At 52.7% G+C, this 23,528-nt stretch overlaps 1 long non-coding RNA gene across 2 annotated transcripts in view; it reads left to right on the top strand.

Annotated features, from left to right (window-relative positions):
• Positions 1–2,404: 2,404 nt before the first annotated feature.
• LOC116149327 (uncharacterized) overlaps positions 2,405–23,528 on the top strand; it is a 34,057-nt gene continuing 12,933 nt past the window's right edge. Inside the window, exon 1 of one of the 2 annotated variants that reach the window (XR_010378244.1) lies at positions 2,405–2,543. This is a non-coding gene — a long non-coding RNA (uncharacterized LOC116149327). Of the gene's footprint in view, positions 2,544–3,245; positions 3,634–23,528 lie in introns of those variants that run through there. The other variant, XR_010378246.1, reaches the window with a different exon arrangement.

Below are 23,528 nucleotides of genomic sequence, written 5' to 3'. Positions count from 1 at the left end.
GCAGGGAGCAGAACTCCGGCTCCCGGAGCGGCCTCGGAGCGGAGGCTGGAGCATCCCTGAGGGGTGGGGCGTCGAGAGCCGCCCGAACACGGCCATGGGGCGGCCGGCCTGCGCCCCGCTCCTGCCCTGGATGCGCACGGGGCCGCGAGGGCTGCGGGAGCACCGGGCTCGGTGCAGCGCCCCCGGCACGGCGAGGGAGGAGCACCTCGCCAGGAACAACGCGGACGCGCCCGGGCCTGGGCGGGAGGAGAAGGCGCAGGACGCGGAGCCTCGGGCCTGGCTGCTGGCCTGGACTTGGCGCGCCCAGCGCTCGCCCTCGGCCGGGGTTTGGCCTTTGCGGCCCTCACAGCCCAGTCTACTTGCCTCCGGAGTTCCTGCGCGAAGAAATGGGAACAGCACTGGAACTTGTTGGTCATCTTTCTCCCGACCAGAGGCCTGGGGCCCACACAGAGCATGGCCAGGCCGGATGTGGGAAGAGGACCACGGGCAGGGAGGGAGGGAGGATGCCTTGGCCTGGATCCTGGCTGCCCCCAGCGCCCCCGAGTCTCTGGGCAGAAAACGCGTTGCGGGCTAGAAAAACCTCTACCCCCAGCCATGTGCTCCCACTGGACTGGCTACCTGTCTGCCCCATCCCAGCCTCCCCACTCCAAGGCCTCCCCTAGTCCATGATGGAGTGTCCTTAGGTTTGGAGGCTCGCAAGGGGGTGGGCACGATGACTGGTACATAGTAAGCACTCAATAAATGTTAGCTGTGGTTCTTATCATGAGGAAGTACATCTGGTTTCCTCTGTGAGCATCTCCCCTCTCCTCCACGTTTATCCCAAACCAACCACAGCATAGCTGCAGTCCTGAAGACCCCAACTCGTGCCTAGGTGCCCACCAGCTGCCTCTGCCGCCCATCTGAGCCCTGAAGCCACGGACCTCCATCCCTAACATGCCAGGAGAAAACCCAAGACCCTGCCATTCCTCCCCCAGCGTGTTTGTCCAGGCCTGGACCACCATGAGCAGAAGACGTTGAAGCCTGAAGCAAGTGTCAGCTGGTCCCTAATGTGCCCTGTCCCTGTCAGCGCCAGGGGAAGGGAATTTCTTACATAAGAACTTCCTGGGAAATGGGGTGGTGGTTTGTTTTTTGAAAACAAACAAGAAAAAGAGAGACCCTTCTGTGTGCGGTTTGGGGGGAACAGGGGGCAGGCCTAGACAGGAGGAGCAGTGGTAGCTGAGTCAGAAGCATCAAAATAACACCTTTCTCTTCCAGAAACAATTCCTTGGGGAAGCCTTTAATCGAGGGAAATGAGTTGTCGGAGACAGGCCACTAAATACACGTACGACTCCTTGAGGCCGGATTTTATCTTACGACCTCAAATACAGGTCACCCCGCCTTCCTGATTCTTCTCATTATCAATAATACTAATAATATTGTTGTTATTTTGCAAACGACGTTTCCACCCCAGAGGGCCCCCGGAGCTGCAGCAGGAACCACGCCCAGGACGGCGGTCACCTGAGGCGCTGCGACTGGGACTTCGCCTCCCGCATCGTCTCTCCCCTCCCCCTCCAACTCCCCTGGGCTGACTGATATTCTTGGATGTGGACCCCTTTAAAAATGACAAATGTCTTGTCAATACGGACCATCCATCCCCTCTTGCTTTCTAATCATTTTTCGGCGCGAGGAGGGACCCAGGCGCAGGCCCAGCGGCGCGTGTCACGCGGCCTGCATTGTACCGTAATCGCCAAAACCTTGGCCTAATTTGCAGCTAATAGATCTCAAGCGAGAGAGTCGGGAAGAAATCAGTGGCCTAAGGAGCTAGGTTTTAGCTTTGGAGGGATCGGAAATTAAGGGATTGGTAGGAGGATGTGATTCATATTATTCTCTCCCCCTCCCTCTGCCCCTCCCCATCCCACAAGCGGCCAGGCGTCTCCCGGCTCAGCCTTTGGGGACGCGGCCCTTAGCTCTCTGCGGCCTGTGTCCCTGTCGCTCGCTTCCCTCGATCGGGACTAGTGTGCATCTGGGGCGCCCTTCTGTGCGCTCAGACCCCGCGCCCTCCGCCTGGCTTCTCCCGGCCCCCGGGAGGAGGCGCTGGTGCCCGGGTCGGCCTCTGGTCCCTCCCAGCCGGCGTCCCGGAGCCCCCCATTCACAAAGCCCCGTTTGGAGGAGGCCACACACACACACACACACACACACACACACACACACATACACACACTCACACACGCACACACTGCGAAGAGGGGAGCTTGATCTTGTCTCATTGGCGTCTCGGGCCTGAAAAGAAAATCGTTTGGGTAAACAGCCAAGCTTCCAGGCTTAACGCCCGGCTCCCGCCCCCGCCCCCGCCCCTCCACCCCCTCCGCCTCCCCCACTCCCCTTCCACCCCACCCGCCACCCACACTCCGCTCCGCAGCCGGGCCCCGAGCGAGCTCCATGCGGCCGGCCGGGAGCCCGGGGCTCCTGGGTTCAAAGGGCCGCGGCCCGCCGGGGATGCCCTCCTCGCTGTGCCCCGGGGGGCAGAAGCGGACTGCAGGGCGGTGGGACCGGCCCGGGCCACGGTAGGAAACGCGAAACCTTCCCTAAGTAGAGCTGGTCCCGGGGGAGGGCGCCGGGGAGTTCGGATCCCCGAGGGACCTTTTTGCCAAGACCGAGCCAAGGCCGAGCCCAGGCCGCAGACTGCGCCTAGGCGGCCCCGGAGGGCGCCCTGAGCCCCAGCGGGCTGTCCCAGGCAGGTGTGCAAGTGTGTGCACGACCGCGGGCGGGGGCGAGGAGCAGGCCTGGCGCTCCGCCACACCCCAGGGTGATGACCGGGTCCCCACTCCCCTTCAAGCGGGACGGCTCCTAGAAAAGCCTTTAATCTGATATTAAGCGTTTGCCGAAGTTTGATTCTTTCCAAAGGAGAGCTCGTCACTTTGGCTGTAAACATAATTAATAGTTATTAACATGCAAAAAAAAAACCCCTTTGTGGTATTTAGAAGGCTTTTGCTCTCTCGCTAGCTCACACTCTGAAGCGTGGGAAGAACCTTGAAATCTGAAAATATCCTGATTAGATTATTAGGCCTGATTCTATGTGACCCCCCCCCTTCCTTTAATGAAATTCCTCTCTCTTCTCCCTTCCTCTGTCTCTCTTGTTCTCTCTCTCTCCTTCTCCCAGTCTCAATCTCCTCTAATCCAGGAGTCATTAGCAACACCCTCTGGCTACATGTTTTGCATCAGTGAAACATTGTGACATAGTTGTAATACAAACTCTGCCGCCTTGCACTGCATCTTGCGGTAGGAAGTGTAATAGCAATAAAAGTCATTTTTCATCTCCAGTCATTATTCGGTGGAACCCCACCCCACCCTGAAAATCTGAATGTGAGAAATGGAGAGGGTGGAGGAGAGAAAAATGAAAGGAGGGAAGAGAAGGAGAGAGGGAAGGAAGGGGAGAGAGAGAGAGAAGAAAAACCCTTTCAATTTAGAGACTTCTCAAAACTATAAGCACATAGATTCAAATATATCATTTTCTCTGCCCTCCCCTCCTCTGTTTCTGTCCCTGGTCTCTATGGTTGTTCCTCAGTGGACCTCTGGACCCTCTCAGGAATTGCCTCTTAGTTTCCAGGATCTCTCAGCAACTCCCTTCTCCCCTGCAGCCTAGCATCACTTCAGGTGAGAAAGCCCCCGGGCTCCCAGGGGCGGAGTCACCCCTTCTCAAACTGGCTGGGATGAGGGATACTGCCCAAGTCCTGTTACGAAATTGGGGCATCTTTCCTGTACAATCTCTTAGAAATCTTTCCTAGCCTGATGGAGAAGGGACAAACCACCCAGAACGCCAACCTGGCTATTTTTCCTGGGGCAGCCCTATAATTTCTGAGCAAGGGCTCTCTGAGAGCCTGCAAATCTGCAGTGAGGAGTGCTAGTTAGAGACAGAAGGAGCTCTCCTCCATTGCCTGCTTCCCCTTTGAGAGCTCACCCTGCCGACTCAGGGAGGGCAAAGTTTCTAGAAGGGTCTCTATGCTGGGTTTGCTCAGACAGGGAAATGCAGAAGGGCTTATACACTGCCCCATGCACACTTTCCCCCCACCCTGTCGTTTCCAGTTCAGCCATCATTATATGTAGGATCCACCGAGCTCTTTAAACAAAAGCAAAAACAAACTTGCCGTCAAAACCACATTAGAAAAAAAAAAAGGTTGTGTACCTACCTCAAAACAAAGAAACCACACAAATACTCACAGGACCACAAGACAGACACTCTACTTTTATCACCATGTTTGCAATCTTCACAGGAAAAAATCTTGTTTTGTGAAATTTGTTTTTACTTAGAACACCTATCTCTGGGCAGTGTGCTTTGAAAATAAATTGAACAAATCCACATATAAGTGAGTAGAATTCCTGTATATTTTCAGTCGTGTGGGCTTAAGAGTGGGGCAAAACTCTGAAGCTACCAACCGGATAAAATAGGGTCAAATGCCCGCCTGCACCTGGGAGAGAAATGCTGTGCGATTGAACTGTCGCCCTTGCGGTTTTCACCGGCCTGTAGGTGTGCAGGTTATAGGCCGTATTTTGTGGTTATTTTGTCAGCAGAACCGAAGGCTGCGGGGTACAGGGTCCCAGTGGGCTGGAGACAAACATGGCCGAGCCCCTCTGATGTCCATCTGATCAGAATGAGTGGGTTTCGGTAAAAATCGTAGTTGGGGAGGCATGAGTTCGTAAGCATCCGCCGCATTGGGGGATATTTGCATGGGCCACAGGTGAGTGGCCGCAAACACTCGGCGGCCCGAACCTGTCGCCTCCGAGAAGACATCGCTCATTTATTTAATCTTTTCTATGAAAGCAGCGTCATAGTTTAGCCTTGGTGAAACTGTACCTATGTTTTTTTCTCTTTCTCCTGTTATTTTCCCTTTATCCCAGTGCAGACATTGCGGGATAGGTCGGTCACAGATAATGCGTTTTAACCGGTGGGATGGAGGCCTGTGCGTTTCGGCTTCTCTTAGGCTTTAGCTGAAGGAAAAACTCCGGTGACGGTCAAGTTAGGCTGTATGAGGCTGGGCGGCATGGCCGCGTAATTCCAGTTTCCGCAGCGAGGTGGCGCTCCAGGGTACGGCAGCGCGCCCGGCGGTCGGGCGCCAAGCGCTGCGGCCGCGTTCCCGCAGTGGGGCGGCGACCCCCGAGCATCGTTCAAGCTGGCTTCTTTTCGCCCCCGCGCGAAAAGTCGGAGAGGGCTCAGACCCGCTAAGCTGACCGGTCCTCGGGGTGGGCGAGGCCACGATCGGGAAGCTGGCGGCGGCTCGGAACCCGGCGGGGCCCAGGCCGGTGCACATTCCCGCCGCCGTGACTCCGGGGAATCTGCGAAGTTCGCGTTCGCCGTGCGAGCCGGGCGGGGCGGACGCGAGAGTGCGGGGCCCTCGGGGCCCGGGGACCCTGCGCGGGGTCAGCCTCGGCCCGATTGCGCAAGGCCAGGCCCGATCACCCTGAGAGTCGCCCAGCTCCTCCTCCCCGGGCTCGGCAGACTTAGCTTCTTTTTCCTTTTTCTTTTCCTTTTCCTTTTTCCTCTTTTTCTTTCTCTTAATAAAAAATAAAGAAAGACAATCTAATACACTCGGTATTAGTTTGCCCCCTAAACTAGACAGTTTTCCTGTTTTCATAGGTTTTTATTTCTCCTTTCCTTTTTTTTTCCTTTTTTTTTTCCCTTTTTTTTTTCTCTTTTGCCTACTTCTGAGAGCTGGCTCCATGTGAGTGGCTGGGTGAGAGATAGAGAGAGAGAGACCGGCCCTAGAAGACCCAGCATTGGGCAAAAGACAGCAAAATTGAAGAAGAAACTAATTCGATTTATTGAACGTCCTTTCATCCATGCGATTTCGTTTCCACACTCGCTTTCCGTGTGTATCTCACAATCTCGAAGTCAAAGACAACCAGGAGGAAATGCTTTTCACAACCTGTGGTTGTGGGGCCCATTACAACCAGTTTGGGAAACAATTCTAGAAATAATAATAGTAATAAATAGTCCCATTGAACAGCATTTCCATTCTGCACGAACTTCCTGGTGGGTTTGTGCCCGGCTCTGTGGGACCCGGGTAACACCTGCGGCTATGAGACTGCGCCCTCTTTTCAGTGGTTAGATCCACCTGAGCGCCCTGCCTGGAGAGCTGCCCCTCTACCCAGCGATTTTGGGTGCCCGGCCTGGGCCTTGGCCACCACCGCCACCCGGAAGCTTTGCTGGTCGCTGACCTGTCGCCAGCTACACTTTTTCTAATCCGTATTTCCGGCCGCCTCACCTTCCTTCACGTTTTCTGGTATAAATGCAGGAATTTTCTGCCCAGTTTAAGAGTCTACAGAAACTCAGAAGGTCAGGTCACTAGGAATATTAACGTGGCGACCAAGAATTATAAACATGATCTAAAAGTCTCTTCCAATTCACTTCTTCAAGTATTTATTTGAGTTAAGTGATGAAAAGTGACAGTTGTGAAATAGACAGCTTTTAAAAGTAATGAAGTCAGATGAGGCTTTAACCTGTCGATCGCTATAAATCAACTTTGAAAAAGATGAACGAAGAATATTATTTGGGCGCCTGACTGCCAGGATTTGCTGTGTGGGCTGTGGGTCCTGAAATTGGCCTGTGAATGTCTTGGGATCAGCGGCGCCCCCCCCCCCCAAGGCCCTGAGATTGGCTCTTGGGTGACCGAGCCGTCCTGGGACCTGTAATGCCTGAAGGCAATGTTTTGCAGGGTGCAGGTCTCCATTTCAGCTTGGACTTCGGCTGCAGATTTTGGACCACCAGCGTGTGTCTGGGCAGGTGACCCCAGCCCTCAGAACAGTTGGAAATTCAAAGAGGCCGCAATCCGGGGTTACTGAATGCTATGATATAGATGGTCAGTCAGCCCAGCTCCCACCTGGCTGAGGGTGTCAGCTTCCTCTGGCCAGGCAAGGAAAGACCAGGGCCTGCCTGACCCTCAAACTTACTAACCCTTTGGAGAAGGTGACACGTGAGAGGAGGTAGATGAGGAGGATGAGAAGGAAATTAAATTTTCCAAGGACCCTGTAGGGGAGGGGTGCTTTAGGTTCTTAGTGACATCAAATGACCCTAATCTGAGAGGAAACACAGGGAAAAAGAGGGACTAGGATAGGCATTTGGAGGTCTTGTGATGAGAAGGGTCTTAATTCTCTACTGCCTCCAGTCAGGGGGTCCAGATATGGCTTTTAAGAAAGGTGAACTAGTGGGGTGTTTAAAAATAAACTTGACACATTGTTTTGTTTTGTTTTGTCTTGGTGGTTTTTTTTTTTTTTTTTTGAAATCTCAAGTTCCCCATAACTGCAACTTTGGTCAAAGCCAGCCTTGGAGGAATGGTCCCCTTCCAGTGAATTCAACCCCATGTCCCTATCTCACCCTGAGTCTAAAGGAGCATGTCCAGGGATTCTGGCCCCCTGGGTCTGCCAGGGTATCTTTCCTCCAACACTTCTCCAAGGCGAAGAGGGCACAGAGGTGTGTCCCCCTTTTCCTACGCTCCCCACCTCCAACACTGCTTCTTGGAGAATTTGGGAACCCTACGTTCTCCGGGATAGGCGCCAGTCTGCCGGAGCATCAGCAACAGGTCCTGTGCACGCTGTCCTGTGAGCTCTCCACCCCTTTCCCTCTCCATCCTCACTTCTGGGGTCAACTGGGAACAGAGGGAAGTACCTCTTGCTTCCTCTCTCCCAGGACCACCGAGAGCAACCCCAGGAACGCGAGGAGACAGCGCCAGGGTTTGGGGCGAAGTGCCTGGCCGGTGGCTCTGGAGATGGTCTGTGGCCCCACATTCCCCCAGCTTGAAATTTCGACTCTAGGCTGGAGGCTCCGACTCCGGGGACTCTGAGGAAGAGACCCAGGAGAAAGTGAGGGGGAGGCAGAGTGAGGAGGACCACGCCCTCCCCGGGGACAGTCACTGGCGACGTGGGGGCAAGCTGGGCTAGTGGCTCCATTCGGCCCGCACTGGCCTGCGACGCGTCCTCGCGGCCTGGGGGCCTGATGCCGACCTCTTGCAGAGTCCCTCCCCCTTCGGGTCGATTTCCCTTCTCCGCAGACCCGGACGTGGGAAAGGAGGCGCCGCACCCGCGCGCACGAGGCTCCTGCTCTCCCCGCTCCCAGCCCGCCCTCCGGGTCAGCAGAGCTGGAACCCGGCGGCTGGGACTCCGCGGTCGGCTGCGCGGCCACCGCCCCCTGCCCGCCCCGCTGGCGCCAGGGCTCCCAGCGTCCTAGGCTGGGGCATCGGGGGGCGCGGGGGGCGTCCGGACCCGCGGGGGTGGAGGGTGGGGAGCAGGGACAGCAACTTCCAGCTTCCGGCCGGGCGGAGGGAAGCTCGTCGGCGGGGGCTGGCGGAGACGACTCCTCCGCTCCGCCCGGAGGCAGCCCGGACGCGGCGAGCGGCGCGTCTCCGCCCGCCTGAGCGTTTCCATAAATCAGGCCGCTGGCAGGTTGCTAATTAGCTCAGGCCGAAAAGAATAGGAAGAGGGAGAGTCCAGTAGAGTGCGGTGGGGTGGGGGTGGGAGCTCAGTAGGTAGGAGATCAGAATTTCCCCAGGACCAGCCGGAGCATCCTTGGGGGCACTTCAGCAGCCCCCGCGGAGGCCACCAAAGATCACTCCCCCATCCCAGCCGAGGCCTCCGGTCTGCGGCCTCCTGATCACACGCCCCCCTTACTGCGCGCACCCCCACGTTCGACCTGGCCCGCCCACCCACGCCGATGCCCCCTCTCCCACTCGCTGAGCCAGCCCGGCGTTAATTAACTCTCCCCTCACCCCCTGCAATATCGCAGGACTTTCACGACTCGTCCCCAAGTGTTTCCTCCTTAAGCCTGAAGCCTCCAGCTTGGAACAGCCTCCAGGAAAAGAGGGAGCTGGGTCTGGAAGGAGGGTCAGTCACCTCGAGGCTTTTTGGATAACGGGGCTCTCCCAGGGGTGGCGGGCTGTGTGGGACAGGATGTGGGAACCCTGTTCCTTCTCCCCCAATGAAAAGGCAAGATGATGGGTCATTCAAGATTAGAAATAAGACTGAAGTTGGATTATTGATTTCCATGTAAATCCAGAGCAAAGGACGCGGCGAGCGAGAGCGACTTCTGTTTATTTTCTCTCTTTTCCTCCCCCACCCTTCTCCCAGCCCGCCGGGCTCTGCTCCCCTCCCGGTTCTCCCCGCCCTCCGCCGGGAAGGGACTCTGCGATGACATCACCGCGGAGACCCGCGGCCTCCCCGCCCTCGGCCCCGGGACCCCGGAGCGGAGATTGACAGGTGTCGCTCGCAAGGACAATGCCTTCCAGGTGTCACCGTCACAGTCTCTTCCCTCCTAACCCGCCCTCTCTGCCCCCTTCACTTCCAACTTTCCCATTCCCCGCCATTTCTCCTTCGAGGGAGGCTCTCTCATCCCCCTCCGCTTCTCGCATCTGGGCACCGGGCCCCGGGTCCAGGGATGCGGGCAGGGGTGGCGGGGACCCCTCCTGCTGCCTGCCGCGGGGCGGCTCGGAGATGCCAAGAGCACGGGAAAGGGTCCAGGAGGCGACAGCCCGAGTGGGCGAAGAGGGAATGTGCATGTGTTTTAAAGGAACCAGCGCGGTCTCTGGACTTCCTGCCTTCACTCCCCATCCTCCTCCCGCCCCAACACACACACACACACACACACACACACACACACACACACACACATTGTATAACAGACGCGAAGATAATCCTGCCATCTGGCAAATCCCAAATTTGGCGGCCAAGCTCAGAAAGCCACGGCGAAGTGTCATCCGGAATAGATGGCCGGTCCTGCCCGACACTCTGGAGCTGGGGCGAGGGCGATGAGCTCTGCCCGCACCTGCCCGCGTGGCGGCCGGATCCCGCATCCCCGTCCTGACCCCGCAGACTTTGCGGGGTTTTCTTCCCACAGCCGACAGAGGCTCTGAGGGTCAGGAATGCGGACACAGGACTTGTGGGCCCCCCGCCCCAGTTTCCACCAGTAACTGCTTCAATGAACTAAAACCCAAATTCGGCTTCATTATGTAACACCGAATGTAATTTATAGCTGGGCGGCCTGTCGGCGGCGATTTAGATCATTTGGTGATAAGGATCGCACTTACTAGATTTCTTCAAAGCCGATGGGGGTTTTCTGTTTTTTTTTTTAAAGGAGGGCATTTGTGCTAAATTGCCCAGTGCTGGTGTGATAACTGTCAAAAGTTTGACATCAAAGGAGCTAATATTATTCAGTTACCAGAGAAGCTGTCTGTCTAAATAAGAATATCTTAATTACAGCATGACAAAGGTAGGAAGGGGTCGGATCTGAAAAGGGGAGAGGCATTCAGGCACCCCTTTTGATGCACTATCTATATTAGACCGATGCTCCGCGCTTAATCAGGCCTAGTCCGACTTCCTCTCGTCTCCTCGTTGGTCCTCTGAACTTTATAACTATATGTAAACACGTTGTCAGCAGGGACATAATCTTCTCGGGTTCTTATTAGAAGAAATTTCCATCCTTTCCCGTTCTAGATTAGCAGTGGAGTCCGCTCCATCAATGAAGGGACTAAGGTTTCGTGGACAATAATGTGGCAATTGTTGATGGTTTGTGACCCATAAAATGTGGAGGTGACTGTTCTGGCTTTGGTATGTAATTATGCAAAACACTTTCCATAAAGACTTGCCATTCGATCTAATGGCAGTCCCTGCGGTCTATTTCAAAAAGGGAGGGTCTATGTACAGAGAGAGAAAAGTAACATTTGTTTTAACACAGGTTTTATGGGCGGGATGGATAAATACAAACACATCGCAACACCGCCCAAAGTATTTTTTCGAGTCAAATTAAAATAATTACGAGGGGGTTTAATAAGTTAATCATAGCAACATGGCCCATCCAAATGCAGAGGGAGGGGCGTTCAGGCTTCAGCCCACCACCTCCCGACCTGAGACTGGGCTTGTGGGTTGCGATTCACCTCCGGCTTATGCAGGGTGGGGTGCGTCTGCGTGTCAGCTCAGTTCACCTGGGTGCCGGGCTGGGCGCTAAAGCCCAGACTAGGGCTGAAGTTGGGGGAGGGGCAGGCAAACCTCAAAATCTTTTCCACAAAATTACTTGACGGAGGGCATCTTAACAAAGCAGCCATCTCCCAAGAAGCCCTCCCCCACATCTCCTTTCCCTCTGGTGCCCTCAAGCCCCAGGATTTAGGGGCCCACAGGAAGGCTGGTGGGAGGGGATGCCGAGGTGGGATGGGACGCCAAGGCAGCAGTGCCTTGCTAATTTGGGGAAGATGTCTAAACCCGGCGCCCACACTCAGAGATGTCACCTGCGAGGCCGACCCCCAGCAGCTCACGCAGCACCTTTCCACGCCACCTGAGGTTTTGTTTTGTTTTTAAAAAGCACCAGAAGGAATTTAAAAGAGCTTAAAGGAGGAGATATGGAATGAGATGGGAGGGTAGTCACGGGTCCCGACCCACCCCTGGCTGCCGGCTCAACAGCAAGCGTTTCTCTGTAACGCCACGGGCCCCCATCCCGCTCGGAGAGGCGCCCCCCAGAGCTCCGAACCGCTCCGCGGCCTCGCTGCCCGCCGCCCAGTGGCGTTGCCGAGTGAGCCCCGCCGACGCGGGCGGCAGAGGATTTTATTTTTCAAGGGAGGGAAATGATGATTAAAAGACAGAATCATCTAAATATCAAAGTGACACATGAGGAGACCTGGAAAAAATATTTAAGCTAATGAAAAGCAAATAAAGAAGCAGGCACTTAGGCTGGGAAATTAAATATTATGTTTAAGATGGTGCTTTGGTGCGGGCTTGAAGATTTCCGATTCATGTACACATAATAAACACTCAGGTTTGTCATCTGGAGGTGCAAATCTGAAAGATATTCCAACAAATGAAGTGCTGGCAGAGAGAGGAATAAAGGGATCGGCGCCTGTCAGGGGTCAGGCAGCCTGAGATTGGTTCTAGAGATCTTTTGAAAATTTCACACGATTGAAGGCTTAGGGGCTTCACTCCGCTCGCATTTCAAACTCAGATCAGTGGGATCACAATCAAAAATAGAGGTCTGGAAAATTTTGATGCAAAGATGGCCAGGGGCTGCAATGCTTCTCCCCTCAGTGCGCGGTCTGTCTCTCTCTCTCTCTCTCTCTCTCTCTCTCCCTCTCTCTCTCTCTCTCTCTTTCTTTCCAAGACAGACACCCTGACATGGCTGTGATCCTTTGGATGACAGAGTTGTCAGAAAAGAAAGAGAAAATTGCATCTTGTCTCATAAACTTCCTTTCAGTCAAAAGGAATTTAGGGTCTTATTTCCCATACAAGAAAGAAAAAGGATTTATTCTAGCAAGCATAGGACCAGAACTCAACAGTTTTGGGTGACATAATTAGTGATCTACTCTTGGACATTTAGGTCTGGATCTGCTCTTCATTTACCCAGATTATTCAGATAATTTCTCATTCAGTTTGTGTTCATACATTAACTTAAACATTCTTACCACTGACAAGTGTATGCAAGTTTGGGTAGATAAAGGACAATATACACTTACGTATACATATATGTGTGTGCATATGTGTGTGTGTGTGTGTGTGTGTATACACACATACAACTTAAGGACAGTATACGCTTACATATACATATATACACACACACACAACTTGAACCATTAAACCGGGATTGGCCTGGCCGCTTCATATTTCATGGGATTGAATCTTCACCCATATTTTGTCCACCTCCGCCTCACCAAGATGTCAGAACTTTCTGCTTCAGACAGGACACAGAAGAATGAATTGTCTCTGTGACTGATCCATTGGGGGAAGAAAATAAAACCAAAAATAAAACGCTGGGGAGGCATTTCTTTGAGAAAAGTTCTAAGGAAGTCTGAAATGGGACCAGGCTGAGCAGATTCAAAGAAGCTGTTTTGACAGCCAGGGCTGTGGAAGACTTTTCCAACCACCAGGAGTAACACCAATTATGCCACAATGGGAATCATCTAAAGTGGATTTCTAGTGGTCTGACGAAACTTTAGGAAGAGCAGAAAAATAAAAAAGGACTTCTTGATCATCACTATGCCAGTTTTAATTTTTACCTAGCTATTTTAAGCAACAAGGTGCTTTTGGGAAATAATCTGAATTATAGTTGATTTTCATTAAGTCTGAGGCCAAGGTGAGCAAAAGTTGGATTCCTGAGAACTTCCCTTAAGAGAATGTATTAAGAGGTCTTTCCTGGGGCGGGACCCCATAGTGGTGGAGGAGAGCAGAATAAAGAATGTCTTCTGTTCCCCGAACTGTCGACTCAAATCGTTAATAACATGTGTTCTTTAACAGGTGGGCAGGACGGAAAGAGTGTAAGAGTTGTTCTAACTGGTTTTACAAGTTCAAATCCTTGATTCCTTCTGCCAGTTGGGGCACCTGCTGCCAGCGCATGGGAGTCGGGGTGCAGTGGCAGAACCCGGGTGGCCGGGTGGCCACCTGGCCGGCTGGCCAGGCCTCAGCTGCTGCAGCTCCTCCCCGGGCCAGGCCGAATGAGAGAACTCGGCCTCTGGTGCCCTGGGTTTGGTGATTCCAGAAGGAAGGCGGGTACATGTGTGTGTGTGTGTGAAATGGGGGAGTAGTGTGACCCTGGAGTCTCACATTCAAGCCTTTGCAGACACCCCAGTCACCAGGGCAGAACTTCCGGCCCCAGAAGTTTTGAAGGGAGCGGCCCTGTGCTTGCAGGGCGGCCCCTACCCTCAGATCGGCTTCCCCAATATTGTTTTTGTCCAGATCCACAGTGAAAGAAGAGAGAGCAGGTCCTAAGTATAACTTTTCAAAACTTGGGCAAAGATGAAAACGAAGGGGAGCCTTGTCTTTGCGGAAGGGCCCCCCACTGGGCTCTCAATCTCGCTCTCTCCCTCCTGCAAGGGACCAAGGCCCCCAGCTGGGCTTTAAAAGCAAGGCGGGTGGGGGTTTGTGCAGTGAATATGGTCGGGACTGTCCTGGCTTCCAGGAGAAACGGTTGGAGGGAACAAGGGCCGGCGGGATAACCGGCAGGGAGCAGGGGAGGCAGGAGGGGACCCTTGGCCGACCGAAAACTGCCGCCACGGAGGCCGAGCCGCGGGCCGGGCCCCAGCAGGGAGGCGGCGCAGCCTGGCCAGGGTTCGACTAAGATCGATGCCACCGCGGGCTCGCCGAGTGCCCCCGATTTCCCCCGAAACCAGGCGGGAGAGAGATTTAAGGTTCCTCCAGTGGAACGTGGGAGGTCTTGGGGTAACCTTCCCTGCAGAATGTAGAGCTGGCAGGAGGCTCCAGGAAAAAACAAAAACAAAAACAAAAACAAACAAAAAAAAACCACCATAACGATGCGATCTTGAGGGCCGGGCCGCCCACTTTGCTCACAACAGAGGGTTTTCCTGGGGCCAGAAGGGGAGGTGAAACCCATGGAACCGGGGACCCGGCCAGGGACGGGTGCAGAATGCCCCTCCCGCAGCCTCTTAACTGGTAACTCCCGGGGCGCGGACCAGGGCGACAATTCCAAATCACAGGCTGCCGGTGACCTTCGGGTCCTCGTTTTCTAGCATCTCCAGCCCTGGGAGGTGAGGACACGAGTAACCTTCCTCTCGCCATCCTATTCTCGCCATATTTAAAAGAAAGAAAGAAAGAGGGGGCAAAAAGTCAGGGCCCAGCGGAGAACTGCAACCTGGAGTTCAGAGTCTTCACGGAGCGTGAACGGAACCCGCGCCTCTAGGTTTTAAAGCAAACAAAACCGAAAACTACCCAAACGCTTCTGGCAGCCCATGGGCCGGAGCTCGGTGTGTCTACAGCGGCGCGGGCACAGAGTGCTCTGCTCTGGGATCAGCCCTGGCCATCCCGGGCCAAACCCAGGGCTGGATCCCGCGCGCCTCTGCCTGGCCGTCTTCAAGTCCGGAGACCCCGAGTGGGGCCCGCTTCGCAGCTGCCGGACCCCGGGCACAGGGCGGCGGGGAGGGGTGCCGCCCAGGGCAGGGAAGGCGTGGGGCTCAGGCGGGGGGCTCGGGGACGCTGGACCCCGCGCGCCCACGGCCGGCCGGGGCCCGTTCTAACCCCAAGGCCCTGCGTTCTGGCCTCTCCAGGACTGAAACGTGAAAACACCCCCGGGCCTAGCCAAGTGCTGGGTGGGGAGAAGTGGGGCGACCGCAGCCTCTTCCGGCTGTGTTACCACTGGGGTGGAAAACCGCGTTTCCAGGGTTGGAAACCTCCCGTGGCCGCTGGGAGAGGCCCGCCCCACGGGGCGGCGAGAAAGCACTCGAACTCCCGTGCTGCGGTCTTGGCCTTTTCTAAAATGATGCTTTTAAAAAACATCCTGGAACTAAATACTCCAGACAAGGCAGCACCTTTCTTCCCGTTTTGATATGATATCCACTAAATAAAATCTGCTTATAAGCCATCCATTCTCTAACTTCAAAGGAGAGAATGTTAATTTTACCTTTATTTAAATGAATGCCAGACTGACTGGTGAGGGGCTCGCTCCCTCCTCCAGCTCTGCCTCTAGATTTTAACATACGGAGTACAGTTGTGGTTAGTGCCACCCCAGAAGGCAGGCGGCTGGGCCCGCCTGCCACCCCCATCCTCCCATCACCTTGCCTCTTTTTTGTTGACATTGTTGATTTCATGGACCGCTCTTTAAAGTTCAGCCTGAAATGCACGTGCCATGACACACAAATGGAGAGTGTGTCCAGTGAACTCCAAGAGGCAACACACCAGAAGCAGACCGGACGTCCCCCTGGGTGCCGCAGACTGTGCTTGCTGGGATTTAATAGGCACCATCTCTCGGTACGAGACTCCATGATCTAAGCCCAGACATGGGGATTTCCACATCATGGCACGCACGCCCAGTTGATCGCACTCCCAGGTGGTCTGCCTGCCCCCGGGGACTAAAACTCTGTTCCTTGAAGGCAAGGGCTGCAGCGGTGGAGGGAAACGTGGGGAATTTCAGGCAATCTTTTGGACCCCACGTCCAGCTTTTCGGATCTCCTGCCAATTTCTCAGTGTGTTTCTGTCCAGATAGACTAAGCTCTTTGGAGTTAATTAACCTGTGGTCCAGCTACGATTGATACAGAGCGGAGAAAAGATGGAAAGAGGGGGAATTAGAGGAGAGGGAAATGAAGCAGTGTGTGTTTAGCAGCATTCCTTTACACCGGTCCGCCAGTTAGTTTCCGACTTTCCAGCTGCGAGGACGCCGTGTGCCATTTATTGTAATTGAATTGCTGTTATAACACCTTTCAAGGGGATAGCAATGCGTCTCAAAAAAGTTGCATGCGCGGCCTGTGGATACCTGTACTCCTCCTGCTGTGCCAGCCACCGCCAGGCAGAGCTGTCCCTGGAGGATTAGGGACATGGCGGCGTTACATGCCCCTGGGGCAGAGCTGGAGGAACCCGGCCCACTGGCGAGTCCATCCCAGGCAGTGGATGTCCCTAGACCGGAAACTCGGGGGATGCCTGGGACCCCAAGTGGGACAGAACCCAAAGATGAAACTGAATAAGGGATGAGGATGGGACCTGGGATTGCAGAAACTGGGAGAATCAATACGCGGTGGGGGGTCATCTCTGCACCACCAAGGCCTTTACCCTCACTCTTCCACTGGATTTGGATTCTCCGATGCTGCCCACTGCCCTGGGTGGTTCCACTGTGCCACTTCCCTTCACCCATCCTCTAGCCTTGGCCTCTCTGGGTACCTGCTTGCCCCGAGGAAATAGGAGAGTTTTCTGCCCAGGGCTAGGAGCCAGAGTCTGGGGCCTGATACTGAGATGCCCAGTTGTGTGCTCTCCTTGACCTCACTCAGACTCTGATCGACCTCCCTAGCCTTGGATTTTGGCCCTGCGGGCCAGGGGCAAAACCTCAGAGTCTGTAGGACTGATCACCTCGGTCTCTCAGCAACAGCCTCTGGCCTCCTTCCTCGGCCTGCGGCACCTTTGCTCATCTGTCCCACCGTTCCTTGAACCTCCCCTACCCTGCAGCAGTGTCCTCTCTGTGGCCATGGCTGCAGGGCCAGCTCTTGTCTCTGGCACCCTTCACTCCATGCTGGCCCCTCTCTTGGGCTCCACACAGCTTTCTAGGTGCAGAGAGCAAACTTTATTCATATGCACGTCCCCTTCCACTCCCAGGGTCCCCCAGCCTTCAGCACAGTTTTTGTCGCTGTCGCCAGGAGAGTAGCAGATTGAGAGAAGTGGGTTAGGGGGGATGGAGTGCAGGGGAACCTTCCCATCTTATGGCCCCAAGTAAGCTCTCCGTGGCTAGTTTAAAAAGGCTAAGAAAGGGGAAGGCGAGGACTAGAGGCTGGAATGTGCTTCCCAGGCCCTGGGAGATGGGCAGAGTGTGGCAGGGGCCAGCCCACTGGGCGGGGAGGATAACCCTGAGGCTGGAACATCCTCAGTCACATCCCTGCAGCTCCACCAAAGAAGGCTGAAACTCTGGCAGCCACGGTGGGATTCCCACAGCCCAGTGCAGGGCAAAAATCAGTGAGGCTGAAAGGACTGTCCAGGGGGGACTGGAGCTGAAATCAGAGGGCAGAACAAGTTAGACGGAGGAACCCTTTGGAGGAGAAGGGGCGTGGTGGAGTCCCGCCCTCAGCGACTGGGTGGGAAGCTTTATGGCCTTAGTTTGGGGTCCACTTAAGTGGTGTGTTTGTGTGTGTCCTTGCACACGCAAGGTGGTGGCGATGAGAGGAAGACGTGAGTGGGTGGGGCGTGGCTTGGCATCTACCACGTGCTTCGACGTGACTCCTCATTTGAGTCCTCTTCTCCTCAGGGCTTCCTCTTCCTCCAGGCTTGCTAGACATAAAGTTGTCTTTGGAATCAAAAAGTCTATTGCTTTTGGAGGCATCCAGCAACGAGAGCCAGCATGTGCTCTGCGGTCCTGAGAGCTGGGGTGTATTCATCTCCACCCCCACCCTCACATAACACCCCCCACCAAGTCAACTTTTAGGCAAAACCTAATTTTTTGCCTTTCATATGTGGCTAAGAGACGGGATGAGGAGGATACCCTGCCTCTTGGTCGTCCGGTGGCCTCCTGTAGCTGCCAAAAGGTTGGGGTGGAGTTGGCAAGGGCAATAATACCTTCAAGAACTCGGGGAAAGCGGCTCTGCGAACGCTGGGGGTAGGTTGCTTCAAGGCTCAGGTGAGGGCAGGAGAAAAGAGCAGGTCCCATCATCTGCCCACGTAGGGACCCAATTTCCCCTGCCGGGAACCGCGGGCTTTTCGCTTTGCGCCTTGGCATCGGGAGACAGAACAGGTTCCCGCCTGCCTCTCCAGGCGGCTTCGTGGCAACGGCGGCCGGCGAGGGTGAGGGCAAAGCGGGAGCCCCAGGGAGACGGGGATGCAGAGCGCGGTAAGGCGTCAAGGGCAAAACCTCGTTCTGCTTGCCCTGGTCAGTAGCAAGGCCTGGGTGGGTCTGGCGGGCGTGAGACACCCCCTGCCCCCAAACCTTCACCTGGGGTCGCAGCCAAGGCTGGGCTCGTGAGCGCCTGGCTCCCGCCCCACCACTGCGCTCCATCCACTCCCGAGGTCCTGACGAAATCCACATCCTTGCAGTTTTGACCTTCCCATCCCTAGACCTTGCTCAGCAGTGATTTTTGCCCAGTATTAACCTTTGCGCAACAAAGTTGATTGCCACCAGCTAGAAGGATTCTTTAGGAAAAGACATGGACAAAAATAGAAATAAGAAGATGGAAGTGCAGGCAGGAGCCCGGTGCCCGGCTAAGCACCTTACCTGGGTTCTCTCTTTACAGCCCCAGCACCCCCGCCCCCCAACAACTCCCAGACATATGTGCTACTATTGTCTCCCTTTTGCTGCTAAGGAAACTGAGCTTCAGGGAAGTTAAGAGCCCTGGTTAAGTTTAGCCAGCTAGCAACAGGCTGGACGGGGAGGGAACTGAGCCATGGGACAAGGCGATGCTTTTCCCTGGAGCTCTGTCCAGCCCGTGGGGAGCCAGGAAACCGTGGTCTAGCAGGCTCCAGCCCGTGGGCCACTCAGCCGAGAGGTAGTAAGCAGTGGTCTAGAGGTTCCCCTCCACAACACAGTCTGCTGCGGCCAGGGCCGGCAGTCAGCACGACCCTGCACACTCTGTCTTTCCCAGATGAACCAGAGGTGCTTGCTGTCGCAGTGTCCCCGCCACAGAAGTGCAGGATAATTACTTCTTTTTTGAGAGTTCTTAAAAGAGTGCTTGCATTAGGCTAGGGGGAGAGGGAAAAGGAAAAGAAAGCACCTTGGGCATATTTATCCTGAGAGATGAGCACAGGTTGGTGGTGGCCAACAGTGCGATTTGCAACCTCAGAAGGAGCGGCTCCATCTCAAGCACTCCACCGTGCTCCCTGTGGTGATGGGGTGGGACACTGACATAAACACCTGCGGGAGAACTTCCCTTCCACTAAGAAGTCCCATTTCATCAGGGGCTTCAGGAAACTGTTCTCAGGGTGGAGTAGAGAGTTGGTCCATTTATGCCCCCAGAAGTACCTGTTTGCTGGTGCTGATGGAGGGACAAATGGAGCCAAGAGGGCCTCTCCCCACTTCTTCCTTTCAATCTATTTCTATGCTCATTTCACAGATTTCACGAGGAATCAGACTTAAGAACAGATTTATTTTTTTCAGCTAGGAAAACAGATTATGCCTTAAGCATGACTGTCTTATGTGGTGGCAATGATAGAGAACCATTAATTGTCCTACCAAATTGGTGTGGGCAGTATTTGACTTAACCTTTTTTTAAAACTATTTTTTTCTTTTACTATTATTATTTATTTTTTATTCTTTTTAAAATTTAATTTTTGGGGGTGGGTGGTAATTAGTTTTGTTTATATATTTATTTACTTATTTAACAGAGGTAATGGGGATTGAACCCAGGACCTCCTGCATGCTAAGCATGAGCTCCACCACTGAGCTATATCCTTCCTCCCTTTTCTTTTCAAGTTTTTTTTTTCCAATTTTACCATGAGGGTGAAGTGAATTTAAGAAAATACTCCCCTTAGAATCTCTCTCTCTCTCCATATATATATATATGTAATTTACATCTCTGTGAGGCTAAGCATCTAATATTTTTAAGGCCAATGTGGGAAAAAAAAATCAGGGTACCTAGTTAGCCATTTTTAAACTTCCAAACAGCAGAATGGCAGATAGGATTCAGATCTTCATCCTGTAGGAAGGACCCACCCATGTGTGTGTTACTCAACTGGAAGGAGGTGGTAGCTTGGGTCAGCCAGCCCTCGGGGAGTACTGGAAGTCAAGATCAGCTAGCTGTGCCTACCCGGTTACACTCCAGGCCTCTTCTGCATGTAGAGCTTTCCGGCTTGGGATGTGGGTCATGTGTGTTGGGAGAAGGGGGGAGTGTGGGCGGGGCCGTGGGTGTAGCATGGAGAACACAGGACTCAAGTAGGAGGGGGAGAGTGATTATGTCCCTGCTCTCCATGGAAACTTTCTCACTTAGGCATTTCTTTTAACATCCACTGATTGAGTAGGTAGGATGTTCCTGGCATGGTACAAGGTACTTGTGGACACAGATTAGTAAGTCATGGGTCCTGGTTTCAAGGAGTTTTTGAGCATGTGGGGGAGAGGCAAGCAAACACGGCATAATAGTCCCTGATAACAGGTACAAAGGGCTTTGGAAGCTTGAAAGAGAGTGGTTCCTCCTGCCTCGGAAAACTGCCCAGAAAGATGTCAGAGGGACGGTGATTTGACCCGGGACTCAGAAGGTGTGGGAGGTGGGGCAGAGCAAAGATGGGGAGGAGAGAGAGAAATGGGAACTCCAGCTGGAAGGAGGCACCAAGCACAGGTGGAGAAGGTCAGACTAGGTTCTTGTTTCCCTGGAGGACAGTCAAGTTCCTTGTTCCTTGGATTACTGAGGTTTGTGTAAAAAAGCTATATGTTTCGCACACAGTTCTTGGAGCATGTCTTCTGCCTCCCTGTCATCTTCATGGGGGGAGGAGTGGATTTGAAATGATGTCCAAGACAATGGAGCTTCTTTTTAGTCTAACTGATGCTCCTCATTTAGATTCCCTTCTCCAGTGAATAAATTGAGCTCCTTGTACCCTGGGCATTTACCTGAAAGTTTAAGACAGAGAGAAGGGCACATGGAAGTGGACAAGGTTGTAAGGTTGTGGAAATATCAGAAGAGATTAGTATAAGGAGCATTGTGACAAAAAAAAAAAAATTCCTGCCAGAATGTATTCCTAACTCTGCACATGTGCCAGAAGCATGGGTTCCATTGGCTGCCTCCTTTGTGCTTACGCTTCTCTCAGAACAGATGAAACATGCTGTTTTGGTTAGTTCTATGTGTCTCTCTCTCCCTTGGGGCTGGAAGCCCCTCGGAGGCTAGGAGCAGAACTGTTTCACTTATGTTCCCAGCCCCTGGCATGGCGCCAGGCAAATCATAAGAGCTCAGTCCATGCTGAATGAATGAACGATGCCAGTGTAAGAATACTGGATTTTAGTTTGTGTCAGTGACAGGTGGAGAATCTGACCATCTTCTTCTGTTTATCATCTTGAGTGTTTCATTGTGATTGCAGAGAATTAATCACAGTTACAACTAGTGCTGATAAAAACTAGTTCTTACTTATGGTGGGACCAGACTGTTGCAGTAACAGGCATGAACACAGTAGGTATTAAACTCTGTCTGCTGCCTTGACCTTGGACGGTCCCTTCCAAGACACTCAAGAGCCACGAGTTTGAAAACCACTGTGTTAGAAGCTTCAAATCGATGTTGCCCAGTTTGTTGTTCTAGTTAATTCTCAGCATGATGGTTAGGCTTAATCGTGCTTCCTGTCTTACTCTTCCCACCAATCAGAACCATAGTAAGTTCTCATAGAACCCAAACTCACCTTTTACATATGTTTTGCTGTTTGTTGTTGCCATTTTATGCATAATTTGAACATTGACCAAGATACTTTCTTAGCTGGACTAAAGTGAGGTTAAGAAGACACCTTCTTCTTCCTACTGCTTCTATATAACCTTTGGATGACATAAGGAATGACAATAATCTGGGTTCTTAAAAGTCAGTATCTTATGGCCACTTGCCCAGGGAGAGGACAAGATCTATGTTGGAGGAGGGATTAATCTAAGATGTTTTGGTGGCCTTTTTTTGCACCGCTGCTCTGTGTTAACATTTTCCAACACAGGCACCAATTAGATCTTGGAAACAAGCATGAAGAAAAGCATAAAATGAGATCAAAACATGATCAGCTCCCTCTGAATTCTACCTTATGTTTTAGCCAGTCTATTGGCTCCTTGGCTTGGAGTAATTTCAAATTCCCACTGGCTTAGTGGCAAGACGTCTTCTCATTCTTTTCTAAATACACTCTTCCTAAGGAGGAAAAAATAAAATCCTCCCACTGACTTCTCTCTCTTGTGAATTCTCTTTCTAGACTTTCAGTTGCAAGGAAATTCACAAGTGAAATAGGATACATTTTTTGAGCACTGGTTTATTGTTATTTCTAGCTCTAGGGAACAGTAGAAATGTTCATTAACGAAGTGTATATGTTTTGTTTGCTTTGAGTTGAGGAGGCCTTGACAATCATGTTATCCTTGACAATCATCTCAGATATACTGGCTTATGTCCTGGTATCCAGACTGCTGAGGTACTGTACAAATTTCATCTGACCATCCCCAGCACGTGATTCAAAAACAGACTAAACTTTGAGGGCTGTGGGACTCCAGGGACAAGGACAAAGTCAAACTCTCCTATTAGTATTATTAAAATACGATTCCAGAAGGCCCATGATGAGAGATTCAGGTGGGACTGGACGTGACAATTGTAGACGATGGGAAATCGAGCTGTAGGTCACTCGCCAGCCCTTCTGCATTCTGTGGCTCTGTGAAGACTATGAAAAGTGCAGACTTCACTTTTGAGATCCTGATGGGAAACCAACACAGTAACCTCTCCCATCCTGGAGAATCATGTTCATGCCCACATGCTTACTAAACACTGTAAATAATTATTACAACTAATATATCAATTTATTATTTTCGACACGAACATGCCTAAGAAATCATAAGAAAGGGCATGATAAATGTACGAATTAAACAGATAAAAATTATTTTAATTGAAAACACGAGACGCTAGGACATTTCCTTTCGTATAAATACGGCCACCTGTGCTGACTTCACTTACATGAGGTGGCCGGCAATCATCTTCCGTGCTAGTCACGGAACACAAATTCTTCCTATGTTGCCAGTTTAGAGAGAATAAATTACTGGGAATTTGATACGGAATAAATTATGTTCTTAAGCCTTCTCAGATGTGCAGCCAATAGAGATATTAAAGCAGAAAACGAAATGCAAAATTTTGCTGGGAGGGGCATTTGTTGCATTGGGAACCCTCTCTGGAGTTGTTTCCTCTCTCCCGCTGTGAGGGGATTACAGGGGCCATATTCCAACCTGAGGCCTTTTTAACCACGCACGTGGCTCTTCAGAACCCTGCCTGCGGTTTGCTTCTTAGATTTAAATAAAATGACAAGGGATATTGCAATGTGGATGTGGTGGTGGCCAGAGGGAAGAAAAAGGAAGAACTCTGCTTAAGTCACAGACAGGATAAAGAGGGACCCCAGATGTCCCTGACCCCAGATGCGCCCTTACCTGACTTGCATATTTTGTTGAGAACCCTGGGCTACCATCTTTT

This window comes from Camelus dromedarius, chromosome 29, assembly GCF_036321535.1.
Source record: "Camelus dromedarius isolate mCamDro1 chromosome 29, mCamDro1.pat, whole genome shotgun sequence".
Lineage (NCBI taxonomy): Eukaryota > Metazoa > Chordata > Mammalia > Artiodactyla > Camelidae > Camelus > Camelus dromedarius.
Note: the sequence above shows the minus strand (reverse complement) of the source record. Positions and strands in the feature narration are given on the sequence as shown.